This window comes from Chlamydotis macqueenii, chromosome 4, assembly GCF_036417535.1.
Source record: "Chlamydotis macqueenii isolate bChlMac1 chromosome 4, bChlMac1.mat, whole genome shotgun sequence".
NCBI classification, from domain to species: Eukaryota; Metazoa; Chordata; class Aves; order Otidiformes; family Otididae; genus Chlamydotis; species Chlamydotis macqueenii.
In genome coordinates, this window is record NC_141559.1 from 13515496 (window position 1) to 13534964 (window position 19469).

The 19469-nt window shown below is 41.0% G+C and overlaps 1 long non-coding RNA gene across 1 annotated transcript; it reads right to left on the reverse strand.

The window, feature by feature from the left end:
* Positions 1–260: 260 nt before the first annotated feature.
* On the reverse strand, positions 261–11939 carry LOC147600847 (uncharacterized). Its single transcript, XR_015258359.1, has 3 exons — positions 11865–11939; positions 1070–1190; positions 261–297 (listed from the first exon to the last, which is right to left on the reverse strand). It is a non-coding gene; the product is annotated as an uncharacterized LOC147600847 (long non-coding RNA).
* Between the last annotated feature and the right edge of the window lie 7530 nt (positions 11940–19469).

Sequence of the window (19469 nt, forward strand, 5' to 3'; positions counted from 1 at the left end):
GATGCTTTTTTTCCTCTGAGTTGACTGCTATCAGCCATTGTTAGTTATCAGTTAAAGCACGGTCACGGACTTTATTTCCATAGAGAAGAAAAAGCCAAACTGTATACTACCCAGTGGGTAATATTTATCACAGCCCTTCCAGTACTCTCACACACTAGATGTAGTTTTATTTTGTAATGCTTTCATGCCAAGTCAAGCTCTGTGTCACATATCATCTCAAGCTGCAACACCCAGAAGTTACTCTCTTTAACCCCATCTTACCACTCTTGTCCCAGGTGTAGCTATGCATGTTGCCAGCTGCAAAAAAAAAAAAAAAAGGCTTTCTTTGGTGAGGTTTATTTGGTGTTTAATAACATGCTGCTTCTTCAATTTCTATGTCAGTGTCACACCATTCAGTTGCTATACAGATTAGGTACCTTCATGTGCATAAGGACATCTCATGATCCATGAAAATTAATCAAGTTGAATATTGTATTTATGAAAGCATCTAACTTTGTGGCCACAGGAAAAAAAAAAAACCAAGACGAGACCTGAAGAGCATAGAGTATCATTCCATAAATAGCAAAGATACTGAAATGGCAGAGTTAATTATTCTTCATCTGTCCACATAATTTTGTTACTAAATGAACAGTCCATCAGAATGTATACTAGCTCTATAGACTTTTTTATTAGTACATGCTTCTTTGATATAATTTTATAGCAGTGACGCTGAGAAGCCAAAAACTGGATACAGTTTCCCCATTTTTCTGTCTTGTGACTCAGAAAGAGGACTGTCATCTCTCCCACGTTGCCTGGAACAGTAACTTGATTGGAATTTCATCACCAAGACACAATAACACTAGCAGTTCGGTACTCTACCAATATTTAAAATTCCCTTACAGTCATTGCTAATTTACTGATTCTTAGCTCTGCTGAATCAGCATCACTGGAAGCGATGTCTCCCCTTAATCACTGACAGAAAACAGTGTCTCTGCAAGGGCAGAGTCAACAAAGAATGGGATTAGGGTCGACTGACAGTAGCTGTATCAACTCCTATACAATCGTTTTAAAATTATCTAAAATCACTAACCTTTCACTTCTGGAGCACGAGGTTCAATTCTGTGTTTAGCCACGCATGAAAATGAGTTCAGTAATCTTGGTTTAGCCTCCACAGAATCATTCATGTAATTTGCCATGATTGGCAGACTTTGCTGTGGAGAGAGAATATGAATTAGAAAAAAAAAAAAAAAAGGAAAAAAAGTGAGGTTTTGTCAGGTTGAAAAATCAAAGATCAATAAATCTGAATATCTGAGTAACAGAGAGCAAATTCAGATCTGAAAGCTTCGACCTTCGTGCAACCCTCACATGGACAGGACAAAAAACAGAACAGAAGGCAGGATCTACTGTAAGCACAACGTAGCAGTCATCATGGCATCAGCAGTCACTGAAACAGCACTGTGAGTAGGACCCACATGCAGGGCCTTGCACTTGGCCTTGCTGAACTTCACATCCTTCTATTTGTTTACACAACATCTGCCTCAAAAAGACATGGATTCTTACTGAAGCCCTGTACATTACTGTAGCATAAATACTGCAAAAGTCCCCTATAGCTTTCACTCACAGCTCTGTCTAAGAAAAAAAAAAAAAAGAGCCAAGGAGCCACAAAAAGATAGAGGAACACAAAAGGTTGATTGGCTTAACACAAATATTAGCTGCAACTCTTTCTGTAAGATTTAACTGATTTACTTTGACAAAACCAGTAACAGCATGCGGACAGCAGACATTAACAAAGGGGATGTCTAAGCACCCATCACCTCTGCAGCTCTTCAGATTATATTTAGCACTCCACAGTCATCGTGTTATGTGGGGAACCCTGCAATAAAACTCTAAGCAAATATAACCATCTTTGTTACTCAGCAAGGAAACTGCCTCGGTTTCCATCCAAAACCTTGCATGAAATCCTGTCAGATTCACAGCATAATCCAACCTGTTGTATACTGACTTTAGTATACAACAACTTTCTACCTTGCACAACGGTAGTCTATATTTAAATCTCCAATAAAGATATTCTGAGCTGTGATTTGTTGTAGAAAACACTTCAGTTGTAGAAATTTTTTCATTATTCTTTCCCCTCCAAGAGGAGGTGTCTTCCTCATCCAAGATTCTAGAGTCAGGCTGGCATTAGTGTATTTTTTCCTCTCTGAGTTCTCTGACAATGCGGTCTGCTTTTGGGAAGAGACACTGCCACCAAGAGTGAAATGCCCTGTCATACTCCTATGTTGTTACATAAAGACAGTCTTTCAGCCCACCTTTCAATTTCTCAAGACTACTCCAAGAACTATCATTTAACAACAAAAAAATAAACAAAGCAAGAAAATGACAGCAAAATCTAATTTAACCATCCTTCGGCTAGATCCACCAGGCACATTAGAACCTAATCCACCACAGTCTTATTTAAAAATGGGTGGCTGAAAGGTGCCATAGGATTTATAAAAAGAAAACAGATTGCCTCAGAGGCTTATGCCAAATAACTCATTGCCTGAGTTATCACTCTTCAATCAAAAAGTATATGAAGAAAATACGTAAGTCATTTAGACAGCAATCACCATGGAGTTACGCTGGCCTCTCATGTCAGTGATGAAACAGCCAAACTCCCTGACAGGGGTGAGTTATTCCTTTTATCACTGGCAGAGCTGCCAAAAGAATCATCAAGGCTACAGGCATGGAAAACATGAGGTCTCTCCAAATTTGAGTTATAAAAATACAATGTGTTTTATTACTTTACTCTAATCTTTATAATTTCAGTTTTGAAAAAAATGACAACATCAACCATAGTTAGGCAACAAAGTAATTAATTTAAACTCAGAATTTAATTCCTGTAAGGAAGCTTTCTTCCAGACCATGATCTTCAGGATCCTGTTCCCACCTCCCTCTGCCCCCAGTCTCTCTCGTAACTAAACATATATCTTTCTACTGACGAAGCCAGTAGAAAATACTGTGTGTTTTATTACAAATGGTAATTCACTTACTTTGGAGGTGGATTTTCTTTCTCTAGTTACAGTAATGACTTGGATAGGAAGCTGATAATTTTTTGTTGTACGTAAACATTGCTAGAGAGGTCATATACTGTAAGCGAGAGTACAGGTGTTTTGAAATATTTGTCTACCTGGCCTGATTGCCTTTAAAAATCCTACAGAAAGGAAAAATAGATTCATTCTCTTGTATTGTTTTAAAAAATTGTTTTAAAAACATAGCATGTACTGAAGAAAAGCAAGTTTTGTGGGCCTGATTTCAATTTGAGCAGAATTTCAGTTAATAATGTTGCATGCATAAACCCTCCTTTAACAGCCCATAATATTAAACTGAAGACAGGATTGCTGAATAACTTTGTTATTTTTTCTCCCTATTAAATCAGCATTACAGACTTTCAGCAGATGTCTTTAATAGACATTGTTATTAAAAAAAAAAGTATTACATAAAATAAATTCAGACCATTTCTTCAGTATTACTTACTCCCACCATTAGGAGCGGAATTTCTCCTGTATCTTCAAATTATTACACTTATGCTTAACGCAAACAAACAAAACCTCATCTCCAGACACTATAAACCTCTGCCAGCATCCATACTATTCCTATATTTAAAAAACTGCCACTGCTTCCATTTCAATAACCCTCTATTTTTACAGGTTTAAGAGCTGGCCTTAAGGATGTGTTCTAGTAGAAAAGTTTCAGCCCATAATCTGCCTTTCTTTTTAAGCTCTTGAGACCCAAAGAGGTTTTGCAGTGTCAGGTATTTTTATGAGCGTTCAAAACTCAAAAAATAATGTCAGTTCTGAGTTAATTTCTTGCAACCTATCAGCCAATAAAGATGTGCCTTTGCATTTTTTTTTACTGTTTGGGAAATATTATTAAATAAAAATCATTTTTTCACGGCAAAAATCCCACCAAAGGTGATGTGTCTGGGTCAAACTGTCACCACTACTACATGCCTAAGATAAGCACCTGAAGTCACACTGACGCTCCTGCCATAAAATAAGCCTTGTTGCTCTGTGAACACACCGTTCTTTATCTCCAACAATTAGGCTATTTATTCACCTAGGTAAATACGGATTTATGAGCTACAGATCTCCTCTCTTTCCCTCCCATCCGCACAGGGAACCTGACTATATATAAACTGGGAGATGTCTGAGTGCTCCTGAGTTCCTAGGTCTTGACCAAATCTTGTCTTCATATTGATGTCAGCCTTCTCCCTCTACAGCCTGATTTCCATGGAAACTTCATCCAAGGTCATATGGGAATAGTGCAAGTTCTTGGTCTGGATAAGTAGACGACAGGATCTAGGACAATCTTAAGAAACAACCAGAGATACAATGGGCTTTGGACTTAGGATTCTCTGGGATAATTCTACTGAAAGCAGTGAATTATTCTTACTTTTTTTTTTCTATTTAAAAACACATCTTTTTAAACTGAGTAAATTAAGTAGACTTTGGTCCATCAGCATTGCATGATATTCTTTCTTACACATTTACCGTATGAGTGAGAGAAAGAGAGAAACAACGGTGTAATAGTTAGGCACTACTTTGGTTAAATCCACCTGCCCATCACAGACCTCTAAATGCTCAACTCATAACTCTATACATATCTCAACAAGAGACCTGTAAGGCTAAATGCATTAAACACTGAGGCTTGCAATGACTTTGAACTAGAAATATCATTGATGCATAGTTTTGTGTATTTCCTTGATGCTGGAATACAAAAAGATGCCTGAAAGCACATCCAGAAATTCTTAGTACTTTGCCTTAAAGGTCTGAAGACACTTCCACTAGATTTGAAGAGCATCATGGCTCTACGAATCTCATCTCAAGTGCCGCGTGAATGGCTCACGTAAGACAGGTGCTTCAGAAGGCCGGTCACTGTTTGCTGTGCAATCTTTACAGAGGTGTTCACAATACCTTCAGTGTCCTAACTTCTTCCAGCAGCAGGCACTTTTATAGCCATTGAAAAGAACAGTTTAAGGCAATCGTTAAGGGCTGCGGGGTGAACTGGAGCAATTGAGTTTGTTTCACAGAACAGAATATTTCAGTTGGAAGGGACCTACAACGATCATCTGGTCCAACTGCCTGACCGCTTCAGAGCCGACCAAAAGTTAAAGCATGGTACGAAGGGTATTTGTCCAAATGCCTCTTAAACATTGACAAGCATGAGGCATCGACCACCTCTCTAGGAAGCCTGTATAGATACAGGTACTTCCACACCAGCAGCACCTTAGCTTTGTGGGTGAAGGGTCACCAGCTCAGCATCATAACTAACTACACCACCGTCATCAGTATTAGTCAAGCTACTAGAACATCTGGCTTCAGAAAAATAGTCTTCATTTCATAGCAACTATTACTTATGTTAGAATTTCAAGTTCTTCAAAAACTGGCAAGAAATTTTAAAGGAAATGAAAACTGTTTTCTTTATCCTCCTTATTCTGCTTGGGGAAAAATATCAGTGAGAATTTATAAGTAAATTAGGGAATAAAAAATAAAAGCTACTCAAAAGCCACAACTGCCACTGAGGCACACTCTAATTCATACTATGAATTCTGATACTCTTCCATGGTGTTAGATACTGTTGAATGCAGAAACCTCCTGTTTTAAACAGGAAAGCATATTTGAGAAACTTGTCCAATGCATCCTAGTTTTAATATCCTCTACTGGTAGTAAAGCAGCCATAAAAACCTTGAGTTGTCCCTGAGACTCAAGTCAGTTGTAGCTGTCTAGCTAAGTGTAGTATCCATGTACAGCACTAAAGTATGAGGTATGAAGTACAGAAATAGTTTGAAAGAACTGCTGATGTGATTAGGCAACACCTGAATTAATCAGACACTTCATGACACAAGACAACTCATCTGGATGGCCACAAGAAGTGTCTACATCTGAGAAACAGAGTAAAAGGGAAAAAAAATGACACCCAAGTCACAGTTCTGCTGTACCCCCAAATATAATCTGGCACAGCAGACAATCTTGCCCACCTTTACATCTTTTCTCTGCTATGTACCTTGGCTGCTCTATCTGATAAAGACATAAATCACCGTTGCCTGCAGGGGCCAGAATGTGGAAGGATGCAACCACAGACCAGGGAGTTGATGACTGACTCTGACATCTGAGAATAGCTCTGAGTAAGCTGCTGCTTTTCTATCAAGAGTAGGATCATTTTTTTCCCCCTCTAGGTATACACATTTCATAGCAACACATTCTGTTGCTATTTAGGATTCACTGGCCACTTCCATTACAACTGTTCTTTTTCCTGAGATTCATAACCAGAGCTTTTGTTACAATGTCCAGTGCCAGACAAAACTTGACTCATTCTGGGTTTCATTGCAAAACCAGGACTACAGCGACCTTCACAAAAAATTTTTACTATTCTTTTGGTGAGCTTGAGACAATTACTAGGTGATGTTAGAACAATACATAGCTTAAGGCCAAGAGTCAGCAAAAACTACACTCTACATTGATTTGGATGTTTAAAGATAAAAAATAAGGAATCCTCTGCATTCAAAGCAGAATCGGCATTGAGTGAAGGGCTGAATCCAATGATTGAAACCAAAGAAAATGTTTGTGTGAACCCCAGTGAGAATCAAAATAGCTGCATTTTTCACTGCTCTATTTATAACTCTATGATTTTAAATGGTAAGACCAAAAATAGTCATTGCAATATGTCAGCTCAATGTAATTTGTCTTTCCAAAAAGATCTAAATCAGTCTAATTTTTTTTTTTTGGTGGTAGAGGGTAGTAAAATAAATAATAAATAGTTTTCCAGATAGTTTTTCGAGTGGTTTTTGTTACCAAAGTTTTAGTCCTTTGTGGCAGGAGTTCCTGGCATCTGAATATGGCCTTTTCCTCATCTGCCTTCATTTAGGATATACATCTATCAAGGGACTTTCAGAAATATGTAATGATTTAACACGGCAGCTAGTTCAAGTGGGGGATAATTAGGCTTTCACCCTCCCCTTCACTCCGTGCCACTGTTTTTACTCTCTCCATCTCCATTGTATCCTTAAAAGCAGCGGATCTGCAGCCAAGCATTGCACGCTCCCCACAGCCAGCAACTTCCTCTGAAGCTGCAGCGCGTAATTACAACCAGCTGCCAAGGGCTGCCGAGAGCAGGGCAAGCCGCACTTTCCTGCCCAGACAGCAACCCCCAGGCTTTGCTATGTGGACACCCCCAAGGAGGCTCCCGCGCTCTTGTAGTAAAAGTTAAGAGTGAGCACAATCCCTCCCCTTTCCCTGTACCAACAGAGATACTAAGAGGACAGGGTATTTCAGCCTCCCTCCCCCAAATCCATTTGTTAAAAGGGAATAAAGCCTCCTGCTACGGCCCCCGCTGCTGCTCTCTGTGACCCACTGCTGTGCTGCTCTGAGGCCTCCGGACACGTATGCTGCTCTTGCTCCCGGGCTGACAGAAGGCACTGGCGCACGCCGCAGCAAGCTGCATTATGAAGCTGTGGAACCCATAGTGACAGCAACCTGAGATTAAGACTATTTTTAACTCGTACTTGCTAGCTCCTGTGAGCTTTACCTGCAGTGTAGGATTTTATCTTTTAAAAGGCAGAATTCTTGCTGCCAGTCATCAAACTCCATGGTAAACCCAAACAGTAACCTGAAGTGTCTGAGACTCTGGGATATCAGGTATATACAGGCGGTGCAAATTGCCAAACAATGTTTTGCAGCTACATAGCACTGAGATCACAGGACACTTACGTGCTGATGAACTCTCTCTCTTAGCTTCAAAATGAGGCTAAGCCTTAATTTATATCTAAAGCAAGCAATACCAGACGCATTGAACATTTTGCTCAAAACAACAGAAAAGTCTGTGACATGGGCACCACAGAACTTGCATTCTTACCATTACGTCGTGTTAGGATTACAGAATTATAGCATTTAGGCAGTAAAACTGTAGACTCAACCTTATAGACAGGCAGATACAGCTCATGTGAAAGATCCTATGCCAAAAGAAATCACCCTGAGTTTTCTTTTATAGGATGCTGAGCTTCACAGGGGTACGGGAGGGAGCTCTCATGAGGCTTCATAAAGAGAAATTTTTGCAAAAGGAGGAGAACACAAAGTGCCCCAATAAACCCACAGCATATGCAATTGAGATTCTTGGGTAGAGCATCAGTATTGGCTGCATCCATGAGCAATGGCTAATAACAGTAAATAAAAGTATCAGAAGAGCCCAAGTGATCTAGGAGCACAGTACATTATCAGGACGGATTTCACATTCTGGGAATATAAAAATTCAGTAATAGGGTTTGGCACTTCTGTCTCTTTTTTTCCCTTTCTTTCTTTCTTCCAGGGTGGAGGAGCACAGTCAGAACAGCAAGCGAAATCGTCATTCCAAAGTCATGATGTTTTTTTGTGCCGTAGTATGTAGCTTTATGGAAATCCTGTCAGGTTCACTGTTTGCACTTTTCCCACGGGTGTAAACATGCCTCAAACACTCCAGCTTTCAGGCTGTCTTCTTCTTTTGCACTAGCATTGTCTGTACAACACACACATTGGTCTTTCTCTGCCTCTTATTGCACCACCAGCGGGGCACTGCATCATCCTCACATCTCAGGCTACAATTGTGCTCTGGCACTAAAATAGGCTTAAGAAATTGCCCTCCCCTGTTTGCCTTGCCCACTCTGTTTATCCTGACTCATTTCACTGATCCCATTCCAGCTGATCCCATTAACACTAGCAAAAGAGGGAAGCAAGGGGTGGTAAATTGTGGTAAAAAGAGGGATGAATGAGCAATGAGCAGATGGATGGAGGAAATTGGTAAACATTAAACCATCTTTGCTGTTGGAGAATGTATAGGGGAAAAAAAATGTTCTCAAAGAGCTTGGTTATTGGTAAATCAACTTTACTACTTTGAATGCTTCTCTCTATGACAAATATTCCACTTTGCATGATTTCAAAGTGGCAACCAGAACGCCTGGAATTGGATCCCGGAACCTTAAAGAGACTGCCTAAGTTCCACTTTAAGCTAAGGCAAGTGGGAGAGGAAAGAACAACGGAGGCATGGGCACACCACAGTAGAGCACAAAGATAGGAAGGGTGCACGTACGTTCTGTAGCAATGGAAAAAAAAATACAAACCGAGGTGCTTGAAGTACACAGAGGTGTACACAAAGAAACACACTTGGAAGAGAAGTGGAGGAAGACATGCTCTGCCCAGCACAAGAGCCCAATTCTGACTGCTGTACAGGTGGTTGTAACTTATGAAAGTTGCGCAGGTAGCACAGGGAAAAGTGCACACACGAACAATGCCACTTTGTACTCATTGCAACCTGGTGTCAATGATGAGTAAATGAAGCGGTGAAGTAGCAGGAGGGGCCATACAGGCACAAACATACACAGCCGGAGTGCCTACTTCTTGGTTCTGCCTTTTCAATGTCTCATAACCTCCTGAAACTTAATTCCTTATTAGTCTTCTTTAAGACTAATCGAAATTTCCACTTTTCCACCTTCAACGATGGACTCACACACTTCAAAATTCTAATCTTGACTTTTCATCCTGAATGTTTCTTGATCAAGAGTGAGCTCAGCTGACCTTCTCATTTTGGGCCACTTGCAGCTCCCAGTGACTTCGCTATAGGATTTGCGAAAGGAAAACTTTTAGGCTCCTAACTACGAACAAGCTTAATATATGAACAAAAATGTTTACACTCTCATACACCTAACATTATAAAGCACTAACGATTGAGCATGCAAACTCAGAGGACATTGTCATGTAATTACCATTTTGTTGGTGCCAGATCAGCACTTTTCCAATCCTATTACAGAACAGCTGAGGTCAGGAGAAACCTCTGGAGATTATCCACTCCAAGTTCCCACCTCCAAGCCGACTGCTCAGAGGTGTGTTCAGCTGGGTTTTGAACACCTCCAGGGATGGAGACTCCACAACATCTCTGGGCAACCTGTGCCAGTGCTTGGTCACTCTAATTCCATTTATGTTTAAATGGAATTTCTTGTATTTCAATCTGAGCCCATTGCCTCTGATCCTGTCACTGGATACTACTGACAAGAGTCTGGCTCCACCTTCCTTACATCCTTCCACCAGATGTTTAGATACTTTATGCAGGAGAAACCACGGTATAGGACAAGGTCTACAAACACAAGCCTAAAACACAAAAGGTCTTCACTTCAGTCTTGACACAAAAAACATGCCTTATTCCCATCTTGATATAATTAGAGTTGTAAATTCATCATCTAGTTGTTTCAGCAAGGATTCTGTTTATCTGCTTTACTTGTATATTCTCTATGTTCCTCTGCCAGCTCAGTAATCACTGGGATTATTTAACAGCAACTAAGTTACTTCATATTTACAAACATACCAACTCGGTTCCAGTTAAACAATTCTCCTGTTTTATTCGTGTGCATGAAACAAGAGTCCAGCTGCAAAACTCTGACCAGTCAGCAACCTATCAGTCAGTAAACTGTATTTCAAGCACTTGGTGAAAGCAACAAAATCCTTTAATCTTATTTTTTTTAAGTGTGATACAAACCAGGAAGTTTCTCGTTTTTAGCAAAGGAACAAAAGGTAAATTTCTGTCAAGATTTATACACGTACCAGCAAGTCTTTCCAGACAGTCTAGGAAAAATTGTCAACAGTGTTGTCAGGCTTCAGAAAAATAACGAGTATCTAATTTCAACAAACGCGATGTGATCACTAAATCCAACCTTCATGAAAGGGAAAAGCAGTTGCAGTTTCGGGGCCTCTTACCCTTTCCCCCAGAAAGCTGACAGTTAAAAGCTTATAAAACCTGATGGAGTTTTAAAATCAAAAGTTTGCAGCTTTCAAAACACACCTCATCTCCCATGCCCCCAACATTCCCTTCCCTCGAGTAATTTCTGGGGAGAATGTCCCAGGGGTGATCATAACAAGGATTTCTGCTTGAAAGCATGATTTTCTTTTTTATCTTCAGATTCTACAGAACTGTTCATGATACAGTCACTGAAAATTTGGTCTTGGCTAACTGTTTTCCTCTGTTAGGTTTTGCTCTTAACAAAGTAAAACAACTATTGCAGTTTTGGCACAGAAGAGTAGGAAAGATTTTTTTTTTTTCCCCATCATTAGCTGTTATTAATGTGCCCTGAAATCAGAATGTATCAGTGTGGTGTGTGAGACAGTTTCTGGCTAAATTTGCAGGCCTGGTAATTAGAGATAATCTTTTATTTCTATCTGTACATCTTTGAAAGATAATAACCATAGTGCCCCAATGACAGCATTTTTACAATTTTCCTTCAGAGAAAAACTGCAATTTCAGGCATGTTAATCACGAAAAAGTCACACTCATAAAAGTCATTCTCAAGAAAATGACCATAAGATGGAAGTGCAACGAATACAGCAAAAATCCTTATCAGCCTACAGGCCAAAGTAGAGGTGGTGTAAGGCTGTAAAAACACAGGCTAGGCATGGATAGCTGCTCTGATTAAGGGACGAAGCATTAACAAAGAACACAGTTTGTTAGAGATGTCAATATCAAAGAGTGACTGGAATTACTTAGAATGGTTCAATGTAATAAATCTTCAGCAAATGGAATGTACTTAAGAGAGGAGAAATTTAGGTCAAATCTCAGGAAAAGATTTCTAACGGTGAAGTACAGAAGGTTATGGAATATTTGCCTGAAGGAAGAGACACAAGACATATCCTCAGAGACTTTTAAAACTACACTGGAAAAAGCACTGGTACACAATAATCTTACACCAGGAAGCAGAAAGGCTAGATGATCTAACTTGGCTTTTCCATCTCTGCTTTCTGTGATTCAGTGGTAATTCCACTGCCCAATTCTAGTTTCAAACACAAAAATCCAATAACAACTGTAAGCAAAGCAAATGCTGTAGAATAACTTACCTCCACATTGCAAATGTTCTTCAGAAATGAAAACACATCCCATGTTTGAAGTGCCTTTATTGGAATATGCCTAAATTATGATGAGAAGAAAATACATTAAAAATGTGAAAAAGTCATTGTGTTTGTACTTATCGTAGGGATCAGATGTGCTCAACCTGGGTACTCACATTAAAATCTCCCAATTTTGAATGGAAATTTTTTAATTGAGGTAGATTCTGTAGGTTATAATGCTGCTCAGCACAAGGAAGAGTGATAGAGTGAGATTCTGTGAACTTTCAAAGGCAGGCTTACACCTGGTATATTTAAGTCCTTTGAAAATCTTACTCTTTTCACTTAAAATATCCACTACCTGGTCTTGATCTCAGGTTTGGAAAGAGCTGCAGTTGTCTGCCCTTCTGAAATCCACAGAGACACATGCTGTTCTTTGAAAGCATTTGCTCTACCACAGTTGATCACAGGCAAGTAGCAAGGATTGGGCCAGCAGTCCCTCTAAACTTCATGGAACACATGGATTACATAAATGGTACTAAAAGCGAGCAAGGGTTGTAGGACTGGAGGAAGCTGTATTAACAAAAAACACACACAGAGAGCACTACCATTTCAGTTTGTATGAGGCGTGGGCTTTCAAAGATTTTTCCGGATTGTTTCGCCCTGTTTGTGGTTTGTGCCATGGAGCAATCTGGAGCTGGGTTACTTTCAAATGAAGCTCAACTGGAAGATGTCTTCCAGCCATTACCAGACACACAGTCCGCTGCTCCAGGCCAGAGCTAGTACCAAGCAAAGCACCCTGAAAGGCACGCAGCATGGCCCTCAGCACCAGATCCACTGTACGGATCCACTCCCACTGCATCGCGCTGCTTGCCAAGGCAGACGTAGCCATAACCCCTCTAACAGCCCCCTTCCCAAAACTGATGGGTCTGATTAACAGGACTGTTGGGAAATTAAAGGAGAACCTGGAGCAATGCCACACACTAGGTCTGGCTCATCAGTGACGATTTCTGTCCCCTTCCGAAGCCAGGTTCCTTTGACCGCTCCAGCACCTGCCTTGGCTCCAGTCCTGAGGCCGGAGCCGCCGCGCCGGGGCGGGAAGGGCCGCGGGTCACGAACTCCCTCAAAAACACCCAGAAATTAAACTCGAGCAGGCCAAGAGCCACGCCGAATCCGAGGAGTGGGGCCCACGGGATCCGGGGTCCGCTCCCGGCAGCACCGAAGCCGGCCCAACTCGGGCCGAGACGCAGCCGGAGGAGGAGCGGGTCAAGCCCTTCCCGCCACGCCGGAGTTGCCGGCCTCCTCCTCCCCCGGCTCCATCACCCGCCCGGCGGCCCAGCGCCGGCGGGGGGCAGGCCCAGGGCGATCCGGCCCCTCCTCCCGCCCGCCACGGCCTGCTGCGGGCACACCGCCACCTCGGGGCCGGGCGGCGGCACTGCGCCGGGCCCGCCGGCGAAGGGAGGGCAGGGGAGGGGAGGTCCGGGCCGCGCCGTGCCGCCTGCCTGCTGCCCCGGAGGAGAGCGGAGCCCCGGCCGCCGAGCGGGGAGCGACCAGGACAAACGGGCGGAGGGGTGACAAACCTCTCCCGTGGAAACCGGGACGGTGTACTCTACATCATAAACCGTACAGTAGAAGAGGATCAGCTCCCGTTTGAGTCAAATTTCATTAAAAATGCTTTGAAGAGAACCCATGAAAACGATGGAGATAAGTAGAAAATCAGTTAAAATGCAACACCTGTTTGTCGCCCGCCAGATGCTGTAGATTGTCCTTTTCTCTCTCTTGCCGTCACCCCAGTCCAGGAAATCAGAGGTCAAACGTGCAGTGCTGCTGGAGAGGACCCTGACAACCCCAGCACTTGTCATGCCAGAGGAGATTGAAACATCTTGGCCTCGCGAAAGGAAAGAGAGGACAGGGCTGCTCTTTGCACGGGTACCGACACCACAGAGAACGTTCTGATGTGAGAATGAGTGAATACAGTCAAACTGGACAGGAGAGCAAATATTCAAACCCCCGGGTGGTGACTGAGGTCCTGGAATGATCTTCCAATCAACACAGTGTAGGCAAGAAGGATAATTTAACATTTGAAGAATTTATAAAAGTAACTATTTTATGGTGTTGTCTGCAGTAGCAAGGGTTCAGATGGCCTCTGAGTTTTACATTCTTGTTATCTCTACATATCAGTTCTAGGAAGGACGAGATAGGCCAGTTCTAGAACAGCAAACAAAATGTCTTTTGAGTGCTCTCTGGGAGAGGCACAATGCAAAAATAGGATGGGGAGAGCCCCTACTCACACATATGACAAACGCAAGGTGGGCACAGAGGCTGGGCTCCAAGGGGCAGGGTAGCCGTTCTGCAGGAAACCAGACCTCCAACACAGGAGGAGCAATGTGAATCAGCAGTGTCATTCTGGAGGGGAAAAGACAAACATCATATTTCGTATGTAGCAGGAAATTGCTCTGTGAGATGAGCTAAATAATCCTTCTGCTTTATTCAGTACTGTTAAGGCATCAGTCGTGAGTGCAGTGCCTTGATTTTGGCACCACATTTCAGGAATGATGTCGATAACCGGAGAGAGCAGCAGAGGGATGAGAATGATCAGAGGGTTAGAAAACACAGCCTACGATGAAAGATCAAAAGAACTGCAATTGTTTAATCTCCAGACGGGAAGAGTGAGGAGTATGGTCACAATTTGCAAAGGAAAGGAGTAATCTGTTCTCTATGCCCATCATGAACAAGAAGTCATAGATTTAAATTGCAGAAAACTTTTTTTTAGTGATAAGCAGAGCGAGATGTTGAAACATATGGCCTGGAGAGGCTGCGGTATATTTGTCACTAGAGAACAAGTTAAATAAACATATTACAAGACTGACATAAACAGAGTGGAACTCTTAATGGGGATAACCTTTACAACAGCCAGAGATCCCTTCCATTTTTTGCTATTATTTTATGAGATATGGATGCTGGGAAAAAAAGGTGGTGTACAAATGTAAACTATTTCCAGACCCTCAGTTTCTTTTTCATACTTGCACTGCTTTAATACTGTAATTTGTTTTCCTTTCTTCTCAAGGCGTTTATACGCTGAGTACACTGTGATCGCTACTAGTAACAGAAGTACAGCTCTTCCCAAAGAGGAAAAAAAACCCAGAGTTCATTTAGTTTAATAGAACACTAGAGCTGACAAATGCCTTTAGGTTTTAAAAAAAAATCCCAAACCCTAACCATTACCTTTCCTACTACTACAAGTTTATTTTATTATGTAAATTTCACCAGAAGAAATTTCTAATTCAGAAACAGCGATCCTTTCTGCTCGCTTATGCATGTTGAAAGGTCTCCTGAAAAAAAAAAAAAAAAAAAATCTACCTTCCCAAAACAATTAGTGAACACATACAGCCAAGACTAGCAGTGAATGTTTAGAAGACCTGTCCAACTAAAGCAGAACTGAAGTACCTCATTATTACTTCCCTTCCAAAATGCAGTAATAGTTTACACTCACTAGAACTTTAAAACATTCTTTGTTGTTAATATGGGTTATATTTCAAGAAAAACAATTCAGGTAAACATGGCATTCTGTATAATCCAGAGAGATAACTGCAGTTCAGATCCACTAAAAACATCGATCTCAAATAACGTAAACGCCTTATTCAGACACTTCTTTCTAATCATCTTATTACAAACACTTTGTTTCTGCAGATTTCTGCAACGATATCCAGAAGAAACCCTGCCCCTTCTTGCCATGCCAGTGTCCTGCTCTCCTGTCAGCTTGGCAGCCATTCCTCAGTAACCAATGCAGGTTCCCAGAGCCCAGTTTCTCCATGGTACCAGGATGGTGGCTATGACGGTGCAGTTGCAGTGTCTAGGACACAAACTGTGCATGGGGAAAGCAAGAGGGATGGTGCTGGAGACAGAAATATGGCTACGGCACACATCAGTGCAAGGCCTATCAAAAAATGTTGGAAATCTCTCCTTGGCCCTCAGCAGGAACTTAATCCTCACTCCTGCACTATAAGACAGTATTTTCAAGTCCAGTCCCGACGTACTTTTTTTTTTCTGAGCACATGTATACATGTATCACTTACTAAAGTGACTGGGATTATTTACACACCTTGTTCCTCATGTGTGTATCTACATTTAAACATCTAAGAACACAATCCTGGAAAAATAATTTGAAAAATCACTTCCTTTTGGCGTACCAGCTGCTGAGATTATTAAGTCACTGATACTTTGTAAGTTCTCCAGCTCTCAAGAGACCTCTCAGATTTGGTATTATTTGTAGAAGTGCGAAATCCCTAATTCCTATGTAGCTGAAGTCAAAACCCATTGCAATCAACTAACTCCTTAAAAAAATTATTATTACAAAGACATCACATCCAAACTGCTGCCACATTCCATTGCTCTTTTTTTTTTTATGGTACTGCTTTTAAACTGGTTACTTCTCATTTATTAAAACTGAAGACAAGTATTACAAACTACATTTGAAAGCCTATTTGTATTATTTTAACAACTAGAGTTCTACGCAGGAGTTGGATTACTTCACTCTATACTGGTATATTTGAAGACGCAGGGAAAAGTTTCGCAAAGATGTGATCAGCAATCAAATGCTCACACAACATAGGAAGTCAAGGAAAGTCAGACACTTAACCCTCGCTTGTGCTTATCCAAAGCCTCCTCTGCAAGATGTATCATATATGGCCTTTGCTATTAAAAAAAATAAATAAAATCACACTGATGAGTGGAAGTTGAGAAGGGAGAGATGCTCAAATATATTATTAATGAGGCAGCTCAATATTTAGCACTGTACATTATTTTCAACCTTTATTTTCTGCAACTCTCTAAGATTTCAAGTGGTAGCGATATCACTGCCATCTCTGTACCTGGGGAAATGCTTCAACCTTCTTCAGAACCTTTCAAGGGAAAATTTGTGAGAGTCAGTTCTCCTTGACTTCTGTGAGCTTACTGTTCAATAATTTTCTTTTGGTGTGCAAAGCCATTTGCATCAACAGTTCGTCATGGGTCGCAGTCAGAGACTGTGATACTTTCTGTACACTTCAATGATAAAGCAAATTTGTCAGTTCTGCCAAAACTTCTAAGTTGTACCTAATTAAAGTCCTCAAATGACAAACATACGAACTGGAGTTACATAGAACAGTTTCTTGAATCAGCTACAGAGCTGATTTTAAAGAATATCTTTAAACAATAAATTAATTTAATTAGTCAGTATCCTTACATCTTTATATTTTACAATGAAAAAATACTTTTATTTTGAACAACTAAGTGTTGGATTTATTAATGCTATTTACTAAATATTCATCATTCTCAAAGCTGAAAATTACTCTAAAGCAACTGACTGTTTGATTTGTCAGCTACACATATTAGGGCAACAAGAGCCTCCTTGAAACAGATTCTTAATCCTCGTTAAGCTGAAGAGCTGTCAGTAAATATAATGCCAAAGACAAGGCTATTGATGTTAGAATATGTAATGGAGGTTCAAATCTTGTTGTCCCAAACTTGGTCACAAGAGAAGACGCTCTGTTCAATTAGTGAAAAATGAAGATGTCTGGAAGCACGAGGATGTAACGATAGAAGCACAGTTAAAAACAGGGCCCACATTTCAAGAGAGACTGTGGGATTTCAGCCAAGACACCCATGTATCAATCCTGATTTAACTGAATTCCTCTTTTGAAATGCTGTCTGTGCTTACAATGCTAGAAACATTCAGATCCAATGAAGGTAAAGAGAACTGATGGGAGCTACGGGCTATCTAATGAACTAGCAGAAGCTGTTGTTCCAACAGACCCAGATATCATCATTTAAAAAAATTAACAGTCTTTTCATCTACTTGCTATAACTTCAATGGCAGTAAAAGTTATGCTATTTATAGCATGCTATGAATAGTTTCTTTTCAAATTGGGATGCAGGTTTTTATATAAAATACATTAGAACAGCTACAGAGAAGCTAACAAAAAGTCCATCCAGCCCAGTGTGCTGCATCTTCAACAGCAACCAAGAGAGAACGCAATACTTGCTGTGCTCGTAAACTGTTTGTAGCTCAGGGGCTTCCTTCAGCCAAAGTCAGAGGCTTAACAGTTCTCAGTCTTTTGTGCTTTGAAAACACGTCCAGCCACTTTTATATGAGGGCTAACCTTCCTGTCATACTTTCTGAAGAATACAGCATGATAATGCAAAATAAATTGTGCAGAGTTTCATGCCAAGTTTCAAGATTAGCTGTGATGCAGAACAGATGAACTTTTGAAGCAAAATTAGATAAGCTGCTTAATTAAGCAAGTTCAGATTCCTTAGGAAAGCTGCTGGGGTTGTTTAAAACTGAGTAAAGAATCCTGTAATAGAAGAAGTAGAGATGCACAGTGTCAAGTCAACACTAGAATTAGAAGCAAAGGCGAAAAAAGAATCTCTCTCCTATGATAACAGAAAAACTCATCCAGAATTAGTAAATTATGATTAATTTCAACAAATGACAGAAAGGTCAATAACTTTCTACAGAAAGCCAATTTAAAAAAATCTGCAAAATCAGCTCGCTCACTTCTGAGAAAGCTAAAGGCATCCAATGTAGATACAACTGCTGTAATCCCTGCTGCTCACCCCAAGACAAGTTACTGGTTTTAGATGAGACAAAGGAAATTTTTAGGATGCGCGTCTCTATGCAAAACCAGAAATAAGAACTATAGTTCCTTTTTAATAAATCAAGGCTATTGCCTACGTTATCTAGTAGCATGGCCTGATAGAAACATAGTTGTAAAATTAAAGACTTGGCACTAAGAATCTGACAGCTACCTTGTATGCATTTCAGAGCACTTCTGCCTTGCAGTAGCTGTGCTGGGAGCCTCACAGAAAGCATTCTGTTCAAAGAGTCAGTGATCTCGAGCAAGCCATGTCTGCTCTTTTGGGCCTTGTACTTTAGGCTTGAGAAGCCTGTACATTAGCATGAGGAGCCTCAGTAATGGTGGCACGCCGACCTATGCTGCGTGCCAGTGGATGTTTTAACAGAGGTAACATGCCAGCCTGTCAGGAGAAGATGCCTGATTCTGCTTGGTCCACAAAAGGCAGCCTGGCATGGGTGGGAAGAAGAACGTCTCCACAGAGGAATCCGTGCAGCGTGCCATAGGAAAAATGCATCCAGGGTCCCTCCAGATGCACAAACACGGGGTTCCCAGCATCTGAAGGGTGTAAGATTTACTCATTCTCTGGAAACCTGTCTCCTGAATGTTCACTAGGAAATTTTTTTCTAGAGAAGTTAGCTCACAAATTTCTGCTGCTTTTAGCTGCTGAAAGCTTTGAGCCTGGAATACTATTCTCTTAGCGATTAAGTAATTAGGAATCTCATTGTTGCTGAATCCATATTTCAGTTGGAACTTTTGATTATTTTAAGTTAAAGACGTTGCATTATTCTAAGTTAAAGGACAGCATGCGCACTACGCCAGACATTTCAAGCCCTACCACTGCATGTAGGGGTTGGCTCTCTGAGGCAGATGCCACTGGCTCCAAAGTATGAATGCTTTTGAACTGGGAGACACATACTAATTTTGTAATTCAATTAACTGAGTTCCATGAACACAAGTGGCTGTCTACAAACAGTAATGTGCTGTCACAGCTCAGAGCTCC